Source organism: Chelonia mydas, chromosome 1, assembly GCF_015237465.2.
Source record: "Chelonia mydas isolate rCheMyd1 chromosome 1, rCheMyd1.pri.v2, whole genome shotgun sequence".
NCBI lineage: Eukaryota > Metazoa > Chordata > Testudines > Cheloniidae > Chelonia > Chelonia mydas.
The window spans coordinates 200,287,886-200,303,296 of record NC_057849.1 but is presented as its reverse complement, the minus strand read 5'-3'; the positions used below and the strand labels follow the sequence as shown (position 1 = coordinate 200,303,296).

At 47.6% G+C, this 15,411-nt stretch overlaps 1 protein-coding gene across 2 annotated transcripts in view; it reads right to left on the bottom strand.

Moving 5' to 3' along the window:
• Positions 1-6,774: 6,774 nt before the first annotated feature.
• The window catches only part of LOC102937420 (galactosylgalactosylxylosylprotein 3-beta-glucuronosyltransferase 1), a 44,347-nt gene continuing 35,710 nt past the window's right edge, over positions 6,775-15,411 (bottom strand). For both annotated transcript variants that reach the window (XM_043538698.1, XM_007062076.4), the window contains one exon: positions 6,775-12,117. The gene's annotated coding sequence lies outside the window, so the exon portion shown is untranslated. The remainder of the gene's footprint in view (positions 12,118-15,411) is intronic.

Here is a 15,411-nt window from a genome sequence, read left to right as displayed (position 1 = left end):
AAATCACCTTCATTGTCTGGGGCATCAGTGTTCCCATCTGTAAATGGGGAATAATAACACTGCTACACTGGGATTCCTCTTGATATGGGTGGATCAGATTGTCACCACAAGCTGGTGACATTTTCATTGAGGAGTGCAGGCATGTATTTACCTAGTTTTATATGTCCAAGGCCTCATTTCCATCTCTTGCCAATTTTATATCAGTGCAGCTACTCTTGCTTGACACCAAAGGGCAAGTTGAATGTAGATACCTCTTTAAAACACAGTATCAGATATGCCATGTTACTTGATACCTCTGATCTGGGCAATAATATCTTGATATGATATATAACAGTAACACTGCTGTGATTACAGGATGAAGAGTTTCTTTACAACAAGGGCTATAAATTTACTTTCAGTAAAAGCTGAGGATCTGTAGGAAATGACACCCTCTGCAGGGAATCCTCAAGGAGGCTGAAACAAGCAGAACTGGATTTTCTTGCCTGTGAATTCCACTCCCCCTGCTAATAACCCGCATTTTCCTGTATTCCATATCTTTTTGTGGTCAGTAAAACAAAGACATTCACTGCTCTCTTGAAACCCCAGCTAATTATTCCAACTGCCCAATTCTCCCTGTTGTGGACTCTGAAAGGAATTCCTCTCTGCACCAGTCCTGAACCCAGCACATAAACTGTACCTGGTGGCCTATGCCTCCTCTCTCCTGGGACTGCTGGCAACAACTGGAACAGGACCTGGGGGGCAGATTAGAGCAGACGTGAGGACTGTCCAAACGTAGGCTTTGGCTGCAATGGTCCTCATGCTCTTGGGTCACTGTAGCATAGATAGGGCAGAGGAACATCCTAGCCATACCCTCTCTCTCCTCCACACAGCCCCTTAGAAGGAACCCTGGTGGACCAGTCTGTAATCCACTCTGGTCCCATGACCTGCTGGGGATATTAGCTGCTGGCTCCTTCATGGACCTGGGAGCGTAGACATGTACCTGCTGTGGTTCATGAATTCCCCTTACACCAGTCCCTTTTGAGATGCATGGGAGACCCTAGTGTACATATAAGTAGGGTGCATCAGGTTGCAGCCCTCTTGTGGCTCCTCTAGAACCTCTTACTGAGGTTCTGGCTGCACTTCTCCCTGCACCTCCTGATCCACTTACCCTCCATCCGTGGCCCCACCAACTTGCAAGACTTCCTCGTCAACCTCCTCCTGGCACTGGCCAAGATGGCCATTCATCACAATGGGAGGAGGAATCTGGATTAGGGGTTGGTGCTCCAAGACACTGAGGCCTGTTTCTGCTCCCTTGTCCAGGCAGAGTTCCTCTGGGCAGTGTCCACTGACTCCCCAGATGTCTTTGAAGAGCAGTGGGCGTTATCAAGCAGATAACCCTGACATCCCGCATTGGACCCTGATTCTTTACCTCTGACCTCGCTCCTGTTTTTCATTTGTTGTCCCCCATACTTAGTTGAGGCCTGGGTCCAGTGGTTCCTCCCCCTCAATTGATGGGGAAGGACTTTAGTTTTGGGCAGGCCTAAAAGGCTCACTCAGCCAGCCTAAAATGGCCATCACACACTCAGTACTTGCGGTGATAATCACCCTTGGTCAGTTCCCAAGCACGACCAGCCAATGGCGAAGACAGCAGCCACCTGGCCTCCACCTCAATCCATGTGTATACACTTTGAGGAAATTAATGCATTAGTGGCCAGATTAACACCATGCCAAGCAGCCAGCTAGCATATGCTTACTCCTGTAACCCTTCTGCCAGGTGGAGTCAGCAGCAACAAGGGCCGGGTTCAATATCTAGGGGTTCCCCTTAACAGTACAAAACAGAACCGGCTCAAGCCCCCACCCAGTAATCTGGGGAAATTAAACACTGGTCTGTGGCGCCTCTAAGAGGCAATACTTTCCCACTCACAAGTCTGTGTATAGCAAAGAAGAGCTTTAATAAAAAGGGGAAAGGAACCCAGCATTAGTTTGGGAAAATGCCACAGCCACTTTTCGAAAGCATATGACCATGAGCAAACACCCACCCCAAAGTATGCTGGGCAGTGTCCTATGCCTCAGTTTCTCACCTTGTAGCGTGAAAGCCTGAGGACAAATGTTCCTTTAACATGCCACTACCCTATCCCTCCACTGCCCCCCACTCACAGTTGCTGTCCTTGGTCCGCGAAGACCCAGAGTTCAGAGGTGCATTCACGTGAGTTCACCTCCCGCCCCAGGGAGGAAAAGCACTGAGCAATGCCTCTGCAACAGGCCCCTGTTCTCTCTGCCTTTGCTGCTGCTGCCCCCACCATGGGCCGCTGTGCTCTGTTACGGCTGTGTCTGTCTCTGCTGCAACGTCAAGTCCTGAGGTTCCACCACTTAACCCAGCTCTCTGTGATTTCAAAGCATAGTGTGGAACCTCACGGTTAGTGCAGATGGTGCTGTCTCTTACATTGCAGCACTGCCCCACAGCAGATCTAAGGCTCAGCAGCTGGTTATCAGTGATTTCAGCTCCAGTGATCACTGAATGAAAGGAGGACGCTCAATTGAGCCTGACCAGTCTAAATGGTGGAGAGAGAAGGGTCAAATTGTGTCTAGGACTCCTTAGGCAAAACCCTCTCCACCAAGTTGGAACATCTCTTTCCCCCTTTCACTGGGATTTAGCATCCCTACCCTCTGCGTAGCAAGTGAGGCTCAAATTAGGCTAAGGACTGTTCTGCTGTCCTTCGCTCATACAATCAGGATAACAACACTAAAGTGATTTGTAATCCAACACCATCCAAAATCGATCACTTTGGCAAAGCAGCTCCCTCTGCTGAATACTGAGGCAGAGTAGGTGTGTTTATGCAAATACAGTCTGTTCCTGAAGTCTTCCCCCAGCTCATCACTAGATCTCAGGGGAGAGCTCATTTAGACCCTGCTTACACTATATGCATATTATGGGTTGCGTTAGAGCAGGGGTCTCAAACACGCAGCCCACAGAGCTGTTTTCCTGTGGCCCACCATAGGCGCCGACTCCAACAGCCTCGCTCCCCCCCCCAAGTGCACTGTGTCCCTGCTCCTCTGCCTACCTCCTAGTGATTCCTGCCACCAAATAGCTGTCTTGCAGCGCTTAGGACTTCCCGGGATGGGGGAGGAGTGGGGATGCGGCATGCTCAGGGGAGAAGGTGGAGAAGAGGTGGGGATTTGGGGCGGAGACTTTTGGGAAGGGGTTGGAATGGGGGCAGGGAAGGGGTGGGGCCTCATGGACTAGATGAGCAGTCTGAGGTGTGAAGTTCAGCATGTATGATTCTTTGCTGGGAGTAGTTGGGAAGAATGTTAAGTGGCAACATATTTTGTATGAATAGTTACTTTAAAAAGTTCCTACCATTACAGCTATGTTGATAGGCTGTTAGTGTAGATCATCATCAGTGTTACTGACCACATAAGGAATAGTTACAGGTGTTCATATTTTTTTTTTAAAACCCCTCTTCACATTACAGTTTTAAAAAGTTAATACACTGAGTTAATAGCATACTATTATTACTCTTCCTTTTTTTCATTTTTGACTATACTTTAGTATCGTTGTATGAAAAGGTTTCAGTGATGTGGCCCTCAGACCAATGTATTAGTCCTCATGTGGCCCTCGTGGTGACTTGAGTTTGAGATCCCTGTGTTAAGAACTTGTTGAAGCTCTAACAGCTGCCTCTCATTTAGGATAAGTAACTGAACACCTTTATGGAAGCACATAGCTGAAACAATGGGAACACCACTCAAACCCTAGCCATGTGGGAAGGTCTGAGTAGAAGCTGAACCATGTGGACCAAGTGGTTTTCCTGGGGACTGACAGAGCAAATGCAGGGGCTGGGGGCATTGACTGATGGAGCTTGTAAGTCTACTGTGAGAGCAGTGGTGAGAAGCTGAGAAAGAAGGTGCACAAAGCTAAGAATAGTCAGAGGCACTGGTAAAGTGACCCTGGAAAAAGTTGAGAGTGTGCTTTTGGGCTAAGTGCTGGCTGGAAAGGGGCTTAGAACTGTGAGCTAAGAAACTGTCTCCTGTTGTTTGAGTCCCTGCGTTTTGGTTGGTTTTTTTTAAACAGGCTTCTGTACATTCTTTGTAAATAAACAGGATTGAATCAAAGAAATACCTGACTCATCCATTTCTGCTCCTAACTGTATCCCACAGGACCCCAAAAACTGGCTAACTGCTTGGGTCAAAAAGAGGTAACACTATAACCCTGTACTGTCAGGATGTTTGAGTCACCTGGAACCTTTGCCCCAAGCTCCCATTAAACCAGAAGCAAGGTCCCAGCCATTTTCACTTTAATGACTGAACCAGAATCCCTCCTCCACACATCCTGCAAATAGTGAGGAAGTTTGGAGTTGGGATCTGCATCTGGGTCAGAACTTCATGGCTCCATCCCAGACCAAACCGCTGAGCCACTCACCATTTCCCACTGTGTGAATGCTGCTTTAGAAACCTGCAATGTCTGGAAAGAAAAGTTAACTTGACTGTTTTTTAAAAAAAATAATTAACTGGCTCCACTGAAGTGTGCTAGGAAGATGGCAGGCATTTTAAAATTGCCTGAGCTCAGCTGCAGTGGCGTGCAGGGGAAAGGGGGAGAGAAACAATACTAGAGTGGTTATTTAAGCACCAGGCACAGGGCTATCTTCACAGCCAAAGGTCTGTCTCTCCTTTTCATGCAGCTGCCTGAAAAATTAAACAATGTGTGTTTATCTAAAAAATGCAGAGCTTCAGCAGAGCCTGAAATTAAGTTTGTGCAAGGGACTGTGGATGTCCCAGGGGGCCTTCACCGTCCCCCTCCTTCCAAGTGTAATTTCGCCTCGAACTTGACACAAGAATGAGAAGTACCTCACACCATTTAATGAGATTCATTCTTTTTCACTTTCTCTTTTTTTCCCCCATGGGACCTATACCAGGCCTTGTTCCCCGTGAAAAACAGCACAGTGGTTGTCTGCCTTAATCCCAGGGGTGCCTGCTGAATGCAGAGTCCAGGTCTGGCTTCTTAGTTAAAGGCGAGGTGGTAACTGGCTCCGTTAGAGGTGTGTTCTCAGGGGATAGCCCTTGTTGCCATGCAGTGATGAGAAGTGGGTTCTGTCCATTGGATTTTATGAGTGAGTTATGTACTTGAGGACTTCAAAAAAACTACCCCTAGGTGGATTGCCTGTGTCTAGTTTGGCTTGCCAGATCTGATCCACACAGGCGGTTCTTTGCAGTGAATTCTGCGTTCTGTTGGGAAAGCATAGGAGGGCCATTGGTGCAGCAAGATGCAAACTGCACTGACAGTGAAGGACGCTGGGCTCAGGAGGGGTGGGCAGCTGGTGCTCCCCCCCATAGGGATAGTGTCGGGGAGAATGGAGGGCAGCTTTAATCCCTTCACTGTAAAAGACCTCAGCTGCCTGACTTGTGCAGTCCTCCTTTGGGGATCTTGTTTGTGTGGGCTGCATGCTCCACAGTTTGAAGGAGGTTTTGGCTGCCTTACACTGCTGCAATCTCCTTTTGACAGGCTTTTCCACTTCACCAGGGTATTTGCTGGCTTCTAGCAATACAGACCCTATAGCAGGGGTGGCCAAACTGCAGTGTGCGGCTCTTTTATAGTTAAAAGTGTGGCTCACGGAGCCCCCAAGTCCCCACTCTATTCTCCACCTCCAGACTGGGGTGGGGGGACCTCAGGGCTTCTGCCCTGTGGCAGGGTGGTGGCGCTATGGGCTTCTGCCCTGCAGGGAGTGGGGGGGGTCTCAGGGCTTCAGCGCCACAGAAGGCACCTGCCAGGCCCCAGCTTGGGGCTTCAGCAGGAACGGGGCTGAAGTCCCAAGCCCTGGCAGGTGAGTCCAGCTCTCAAACTTCTCAAGATTATTGTATGCAGCTCACAGGGTCAGTAAACTTGGCCATCCTGGCGCTATAATCATAGCTGGCAAGTCCCATGTTGCTGCTTTTGTGACCTTTCTGCAGATGTGAACATGTGACATAACTAAGTGGGCCTTTGCCTGGGGGTAGCTCCAGCTCCAGGCCTCAACTCCATGGATTCTTCACGGCCTCTCTCCCCCTTCCCTTCTCCATCCCCGCAATGCCAAGCCTGGAAGTGGAGCCCGCCTGAGCTGCTGGGCTCTTTCGCTCCCTCTTCCCCAATCCTGTGAGAATGGTGCCTCTGCTCCTCAAAACTCCTCTGGGCTCCTGAGGGGAGGGGTGAGAATATTTTCTGCCTCCTGCAGCAGCCCTGATTGGCTGCCTTCCCCACTGCCCTGCCTCCTGGAGAAGGGCAGCCAATCAGAGGGGACTTCTGACCCAACCCTCCCAGGCAGGGCTGATGTTCTCCCATGATTGTAGGCACCTCTGGATTCATCTTGAGGCTGGCTGCAGTGGTGGCCAAAATTGTGTTACTCCTGATGAACTCCTAGGAGTGGGCAACACTTTAATCAGTGATTATACCACTGGTTCAGGAAGCCCTCGTCTTTCTGTCAAAATAGAGCCCACGTGCCATGTATTAATACAGAGCTTGTCTAAGTGACCATTTCCTCCCCCCCCACCCCCCACCACAACCTGTGATTGTGTGGAGCATCTCCTATTCATCAGTTGGACTCATCTGCTCTCCCATTCACCATCACACAGCCCCCATGTCTCACTGATTTGTCAACATACAGACCCACCTCCAACCCCTCATTCACAACTGTACAAGCCAGACTTCCTCTCCCATTTGCAGTTGCCTTGATCCAATCCTCTGACTCACAGCTGTGGAACACTCTTATGGAAATCACAGCAATTGCTTGCATGGAAAAATATTAAGAAAGTAGTACATGTATTTTTAACTTATTTTAATCTGATTTAGCGGGTGGAAACACTGAGGAGTATTAGAACCATGAAAGAAGCCAGCTCACCACAGACCAAGTGCTCTGTGGTCCACAGTTTGGGATTTACTGCCTTAGCATTTCTATGCCAGTCCCGTAGGGCCTGAGATGGGCTTCCCTTCTAGAATAGTCAGTGAAGTAAACCAAAACATATACAAAATGCAGTGTGAAGAAGAACTAAAGGGAGAAAGATTTCAGATGGAGAACCACCAGGTTTTCAGCTTTATGAATCCTTTCCTGGTTCCTCCTGTTCCACCTTGTGATTTGGAGCTGATTGTCCTTACACATCCATCTCCCACTCATCCACTTCCTTAATTGCATTGCCCCCTCCCTGAGTGAAGACAGACAGGCAACTCATCAGTAATGGCTTCTTAGGGGTAAGCAATGCCAACCCTGGTTGCATCTCTGAGCAGCTCTTTTATGGGTCACTTTAGTTTTCAATGTTGCCAGCCTTAAGAACCATGTCACCTTGAGAGCAGGCTAGGGTGAAGAAGCCATGATCTGAGGAATTTAGACAATGTAATCATCTTTCCCTCCATCTTAGCCCTGACCCCATCACACCGGCAGCCTCCACAGCCCTGGAGGAAAGAAACTGTATACAATCTTTCCTCCCTCATGGGTCTAGCATCAGATGAAGACCTATACTCAAGAGATGGCCCTTGGAAACCTTCTGACTTAGAACAGAGGCTCCCTCCACAGTATATTCTCTATTATAAAGTCACTGCCTTTTCTTGGAAGGAGGCAGCTGCTTGCACTGTAAGCAAGACCACAGTTCTATACTGACTGCTTCACAGCATGTTTAATAACGCCCCAGTACCATTCACTATAAACAAACCACCATTGCAGATGACTTCCTGGCCATTCTTTCTCTCTTGTTAACGTTATTTTCTATTACAACTGGAAAGGTTGTTAATATTCCTTGTTTGGTGATTCCAACGCATTGCAGAGAATATGAACATCAGACACTAATATGCTGCTTAAAGCCAGGGGCTGTGATGCTTTCCCCACATGGTTAGTACAGCAAGCCAGACCCACAGTTTCCCCTGTTGTTCCAGTCCTGTATCCACCCTTCCCAACTCCAACTAGGCATCTCAAACCTGACGTACAGCGCTCACTGCTGTCCCGCTCCTGGGACCTTCCTGAAAAGCTGCCATCCTAACATGTGGCACCTCTTGCTCTTCCAGTCCTTGACCTTCTCATAGCTCTGCGAATGCGCGTGAGTTCCTACTAGCACTCTCTGCTACCCTTAGTCTCTTCTATGAAGAAACAACCAGTTGTGCAGACTGATAGAAATGTCTTGTGATTACCCCAGACTGGACTGTAGCCTGATGCAATTACTGGCTCTACCACTGAGGCCTAGCCATGTTGGTTAGGGGTGTGATTTTTGCCAACATAGTTGTGCTGGCAAAAGTCCTTCTGCTTGTGTAGCTTATTGTGCTTGGGAGACTGATATAAGCTATACCAGCAAAAGGATTATTTTTTTGCCATAGAAGGCCCAGTCTACACTTAAAATTTAAACCAACATAGCTCTGGAACTCAGGGGTCTGAAAAATCCGCAACTCTGAATGTCCTAGATATGCCAGCCTAACCCTCAGTGTAGATGCAGCTAGGTCAATGGAAGAATTTACTTGAAGTTTACTTGGTGCTGCATCAGTGCAGAGGGTTGGACTTGATGACCTCCTGAGGTTGCTTTCAGCCCTATATTTCCAAGAGTTTATGATTCTATGAAGAATGCTTCCATCAACCTAGCTCCATCTCTCAGGGAGGTGGTGTTCCTACAGCAACAGAAAAACCCCTTCCTTTGCTGTAGGCTGCACCTACCCTACAGCGTTACGCTGGCACTGTAGCTATGCCATTACAGTTCTTGTAGTGTAGACACAACTTTGGCCATGTCTATACTACAAGGATGTGCCAGTATAGCTATAGTGGCAAATCTTTCAACTGTAGACAAGTCCTCAGGCCAGGTCTACACGAGGAACGCCTTGCTGGTATAGCTACACTTGTATGCTATGCCGGCAAAGTACTTCTAGTGTGGACACAACTTATAGTGACAAAACTGTACTTTTGCGGATATAGCTTACTCCAGCCTCCCCAGCGAATGAAGCTATACCAGACAAAGCACAGTTTTGCTGGTATAACTGCATCTCCCTATAGGCTTCGGCCAGCACAGCTCTGTCAGTCAGAGATCACACCTTGTTACACCCCTGACCAACACAGCTATGCCAGCAAGAAGTCTATCGTGTAGAGTTGGCCTCCGTCTCTCTGTCTCAGTTTCCCATATGTAAAATGGGGAAAATAATATTTTGCTTTCTCGCAGGGTTTCTGTGAGAATTAAAAAAAATCCACCAGTGCCTGGGAGATGCTCAGTTACTATGGTGATGAGGGCCATGTAAGAACCTCAATAGAAACATTCACTAGGTACTATGCTCAAAGCAACTCCATTGTTTTACTTAGGGCCCTAAGCAAGGCTTGAACCAGATTCTACAATTCTCCTTAGCTAATGGGTTTTACTGAACAATGTCACTTCCTCTTCCTCTTGGCAATGACCCTGCCCTCCTAGCAGAGGGGCACCCTGGCTCCATGGGAAAATGAAAGATCTTAAATCAGCCCCTTTATTTCCTTTCTCTTGCTCATTGATTTATATCAGAAACAAAGGAGGCAAAAAGGTCTTTCTCTTTTTAATGCTGGTGTCAGTCTCGTGCTGGTGAAAGGAGCTAGACTATGTGATGACTGGGATTGGTGGGTTGGGCCCACCAGAATGAAAGGCCCACCCCCTCAGGTGAGGGAGGGACCGCAGAGCTCAGACAACGGATAACCCTAGATACTGATCACCTCTGAATCCAGGATAGGTACAGCATAGACAATGGCAGAGAGAGGCTTCCCTCATGACCCCCCTGCCAATGTGCCACACCCCTACCCTGGAAGGACTCTTTCTAGGAGCAAGTGGGGAGTTCAGTCTCCATGGCCTATTCACTTTTTCACCTTCAAACTGAGATGGCCAAAATGGTGGTCTGTTGATGATGTGGACACTGACCTGAGACCCTCCAAACTTAAATTGAGGCCTCTCTCTGTTTCTCTATTTGCCACCCATTGCATTATCTCTTGTGCCTTCTGTTCAGATATGTTTCATCTTTCTTCCGCTTTCCCTTTTACACTTTCTCCCATCAAAGTGAGCAGTGGGAGTTTTGCTACTGACTTCCATGAGAGTGGGACAAGGCCCATCTCTACTCCTCAGATATTTTTTAGTGGTCCTTTTCTCAGGAGCTTCCCAGAATTCTATGGTGGGCATGTTCTGACTGGGGCAATCATTTGCACACGATCGGCCCAGGCTGCAACTGCTGGAAGAGTGGGGAAACTTGACACACTCTTAATGCCACCTGTACCTCTCACATAAAGCATCTTTCTTTCCCTTATAATTTACTCCCCTCATTTACTGTGCTTCTGATTATTTTGCTGATTAAAGACCTCAGTTTAAAAAAAAAAAACAAAACAATCCAGGGAACAAGAACTATATGACACTTCAGCAGTGAATGCAAGATCTGCCATTCCTCAGTAAGATCTAGAAGAGTGTGGGATAACAGGGGAGGAGGAAGGGGGGAACTCCTTCATAAACATGTCAGATGATCCAGGCTAAAAACCAAGAAATAGGCAGAAAAGGACGATCATTTAAATAGGCCAACAAATAGATAAATTTCCTGCCTGCCCAATTTTTTGGGGGGTGGCTCAGTTCCACATAACATGTCCTGCTCCAATTCCCCCAGCCATGAAAAGCTTCAATGCATTTTGAAAGCCCAGGGCTTTGTGTTTTTTATGGCGTGAGGGGAAAATTATTTTCAAGGTGTGATCAAAGGGTATTTTTAGGATTGTTCAAGAACTCTTCCTGTAGAAATCCGAGTAACCACCCCCCTCCCTCCCCCCCCCCCCCCCCCCCCCCCACACACACACTGTACAAACACTTGTGCTTTAAATCCTGTTCAGCCTCAGTTCCTATTGCCTCCTCTTTCTTTGAATTCTATCCAGGCTGCCTGTGTCCTGCCCCTCCAGGGGAATGAGGCTTGCTCCAGATTGGACACAGTCACTTCTCCGCTCACACCACCAAACATTCTTCTTAAAGTTCAGTCCTCGTCACTTTCACTGCTGTTTAGTTGCCATTTACTGTCTTCCCACTTCCAGTTCCTCAAGGTTTGTATCTTGATGGTGGTGGTCTCTGTCCCACTGACCTTCCTCATAGAGGGTGATCAGAGACTTATGATTGCTCACTGTCCATTCCCCTCCACTCCTTAGAGATCTGGTTCTAGACTGGAGTCTAGAGAAGAATTCCATATATATGATCCAAGACTGTTTATCAACTCAAATGCTTCATGCTAGTGCAACAAGGATTCCAGTGCTGGGGACAGGGCTTTAAAGTCCATCTGGGCACTGTCCCCTGCTTTCCAGTGTCAGAGAGAACACATAGGCTGTCTTGCTATGAGGCACAGGAATTGTAAGATCCTACCTCTCCCTGGCATGGGGAGAAGGTGTTTTATCCAAAGAACTCAGCACATGAAGATTTGACACTGTGTGGCCCCAGTTTCCAAACATGGAGCCCAGTTCTCTGAGGTTCTCAAATCAGCATCCAGGCACCCAATTCCTTAGAGGAGTTATGTAAGTGCCTCCTTGAGCTCTGAAATGTAGAATTAAGTGCTCTCACTTAGACACCTGCCCAAGTGTGTGTAATGGACAAGAGTGTCTCAGACAGAGACAGCCCAGCCAAGCATTGCATCTTCAGAGGGACACCCCCTCACACTGAATTTGTTTTCACACAGTTTTGAAAACAACCCTGTCTTATGCTGATGGATTTACCCTTGTGCTTTTGCGAGATCTCCCTTCTCCGTCACAGCCTTGCAGAAGCTCAAATTTCATGTCCTCGCTGGGAGACCCAGGATGCACACAGTGTTCTGTCCCCTGGACAACCCGGATGCTGTTGCTTCAGCCGAGAGATGGCATAGTAGGGATTTTAGATTGTTTCTAATGAAGTCATCTTCCAACAAGTGGCTGAAAACACAGGACCCAGGAGAGCTCTCGCAGGGAGCCAGGGATTGGTGGCCAGTGCATAAAGTCAAAGGTGAAATTCTGTATGGTCATGGGGCACCACATGAGCTCTGATCCTGTTTTTTTTTTCTGACTTTGGGGCAGTGGGGGTGTTGGTAGACATGGCCACAACCTGGGCACTCCTCCAAGGTTTCAACAAAGTGCTGAGCAGAGCTGGTGAGGTGGGAGGCTGCTGTTGACACATTTCGGGAGTAAACTCTCCCCTGTACCCCTGCAGAACCAAACAAAAAATGGAGTAAGGTGTTGGATGCAGACCAAATGCCTCAAGATTGCATCTCTCACACTGTATCAGGAGACCTGGTTCTGAGTGGGGTCTTCCCTCGGCTCAGTTCAACACTGTTCCATTTCATGGGACAGAAAAAGGGACAGTGGCTGTATTCTTTAAACATGCTATAGCCTGGGACAAGTCCAAGAGTTGGAGGGCATGGCTGAAGCATGGCTGGGTACCCTCTATGCTACAAAGTGCGATAGCTGGGTCAAGGGGCAATTTGACATCAAGCATAGATGGGCGTTAGCCAGGGTTAAACCATAGTTCTCTAATGCAGCATAATCATTTTTTCCCTGTCAGCACAGGCAAGAAGCAGCTACTGTATAACAAGGATCCCCTGTAACACTGTACTTAAGGATGGTTCTTTTATATAGCATGTGAAGTGTTGACTCTAATCAAGACACAGGCCCAGAAGGGAGATGGATGATATCAAAATGTAACAGTAGATTAGACAGAACACCCAGGCAGTTCTCACACATGCCTGCTGCAAAGAAAAAAAAAAAAAAAGGGGGGGGGTTGTTCTTTTGCTACTTAAGATGCAAGAAGGGGGCCAAAAGGCTATCGTAAAACAGAAGAATATTTTCCCCCTTCCCTTCTCTTTTTTTTTTTTTTTTTTAAAAGAATAGAAGGAAGGCGTCCCTGTTTTTTTTCTGGAGGACTTTTGGGGGGGCGAGGGGGTCTCAGAAATGTGGCTTGTGAGCTTTCTTAATTCACAGGGCAGTGGGAACTGCATGTTTAACAGCAAGTGCTTTTCTCTGAAGTGTGTTTGTAAATAGGTATTTAATAATAATCATATAATATACACCTCGCTCATATGCTGATTTTCATCACTAGATCTTAAAGCATTAAGTAACACAATGTTTTTAAAAGCCTTTTAAGGAGGCTGAATGATAACCACTTCTCCTCTCAACTAATTACAGAGGGTGAGATTCGGTGTTTTGCCTCTTAGGCTAGAAGGGCTGGATTGGACCTCTAAGAGAAGGAGGTGTCATGGTGGCATTACACCGTCTTTGTGTGTTCCTTATCAAGAGCTGTTCTGGGGCCCCTAATTTAGATAACCCTAGGAATTGCTCCCATTTCTGACACACCCCTCCTACTCCCAACCCACCCCAGCATACCCTCTGTGCCAAGGTTTGTAGGTGGTCCTCAAAGAGCAGCCTTATAGCTGTCTTCTGCAGTGCCTGCACTGAGAGAATCCTTCACTGGTCAGATATGGGTTTTTTAAGACCCCTTTATATCATGCCTGCCTTTTTGCCTAGCATAAAGGGGTTGGAGTGGGGGCTAAGGACCTCATGTGTGGTCTTTAATCCTACCAGTTCTTCAATCCTCCATAGAGTACACAAGGGTGAACAAAATCAGAATTTCTAGTGCAGAAACTAGAAGAAACTTTTTAAACTTCCAGGCCTTTCCTTATCCTTCATAAATAAGGAAGACAAAGACATGGGGATAATTGTTTTGCCCTTTTTTATGTCCCTTTTAGCATGGATAATATGGTGTTCCTTCACAGATTCACACCACACTGCACTCAATGGTATGGGGGCATGCAATAAGGAGGAAGTAGATGATATTCATGGCTGTACCTGCTGGAGGGAGGTCTACATGACTCGTATGTCACTTTGCACCATGCCTGTGGTATCCAAGAGAAGTGCACCCCTACTGCAGCCTGTGCTAGGAAGCCTTGCAAGTAGTCTGCCTGGGTCCTTATTCCCAAGATCTAAGCTATCACAGTGAAGGGGAGGGAGACTTCAGAGAGACACTGGACTCTGCTGGACAGACCTAATGCATACTAGTGACAAATTCCCAGGCGAGAGACACCACATGTTTAATAAGAGACAGAAATATGCCTAGTACTATAGCTACAGAAGCCTGAATCAAATCAGGGGGAAATATTTTACCTTTGTCTTCACACCAGACTCTACAAACTTGAGTCTAGGTACGCTCTGAAACACAACAGGTCTGATATCAGGGACAGTGTCAAAGAACGCAGATGGGGGATCTCAGATGTTCAGCATAGTCACCACTGGTGGTGCTGGGTTAAAATTTTAAGTGGGGGCACTGCAACGTGGCCTGGCTCCCGATGCACTCCCCAATACAGTCTCCCTTGCCTGAAGCTGCTAGGCTTTACAGTGAAGTGTCTTCACACCAAATATCTGCTGCTTGGAGATCCCTACTGGAATGGGTGGTACATACGGCCTGGAATATTGAAGTAGTTGCCCTTGAATGAACCATGAAGATGTTGAGTCAATTTCACTGCTGGTGCAAGTGGGCACTGAAGTCAGCAGAACTGCCCCTGTTGGCACCAGCTGAGAATCTGGCCTACACAAGCTAGATAGGACAGTCACAGAAAGGGACAAAACTCTTTCCAGTAGTGAAGCCACTGACGGTGCATGAATATCTCAACCCTGTCTGGGTGGCAGATCGTTTCTTAATGATCTGCAGGAAGCCATCCCTTAGATAGTATGTGGCACGGGCCTGGCATTTGTTACAGAGGATGACTCAGTGCCTGGACAGGGGAAAAATGAGAGAGGGAGAGAGCAGCATACAGAAGAGAAAGAGTGTCCCTTTTGGTGCACAGTAGTGGGGAAAGGTATAACCAACACGACCTCCATCCATAATGGAGTATGCTGCACAACAGAACACGTAGCCAGAACAGTACCTATCAGTCTGTTTATGTAGGGGGGAGGGGGTTATGTGGCTGCCCATGACCATGAGATCTGAGTGTCTTCCATGACAAATAAGTGACAAGCACCATCTCAGCTGATACATCAGGGACTGAACTAAGGATCCCCACAACTAAACACAACAGTCTCGACAGCTTGAGCTAGAGCCAGGCTGAAGCAGCCCCAGTCCTCTGTGTCTTGGGCCCAGAGAGGGACGTGTAACACACTGACTACCGATGGGTTACAGAAGCACAGCCCTGGTGTACGCTGTTGCTGTGCACAGAAGCTGAGTTTTTACTCTACATTTCCCACCGGTTCAGCAATGATGGGAGTGACGGTGTGGACAGGGCTTGAGGGGGTCACGAGTTTCTTACATGGGGGGTCGTGAGCTGTCAGCCTCCACCCCGAGCCCTGCTTCGCTTCCAGCATTCATAATGGTGTTAAATATATTTAAAAGTGTTTTTAATTTATAAGGGGGGAGGGCGTCGCACTCAGAGGCTTGCTGTGTGAAAGGGGTCACCAGTACAAAACTTTGAGAACCACTGTAATAAGAGAACAGTCTGGGGCACGTGTGTTT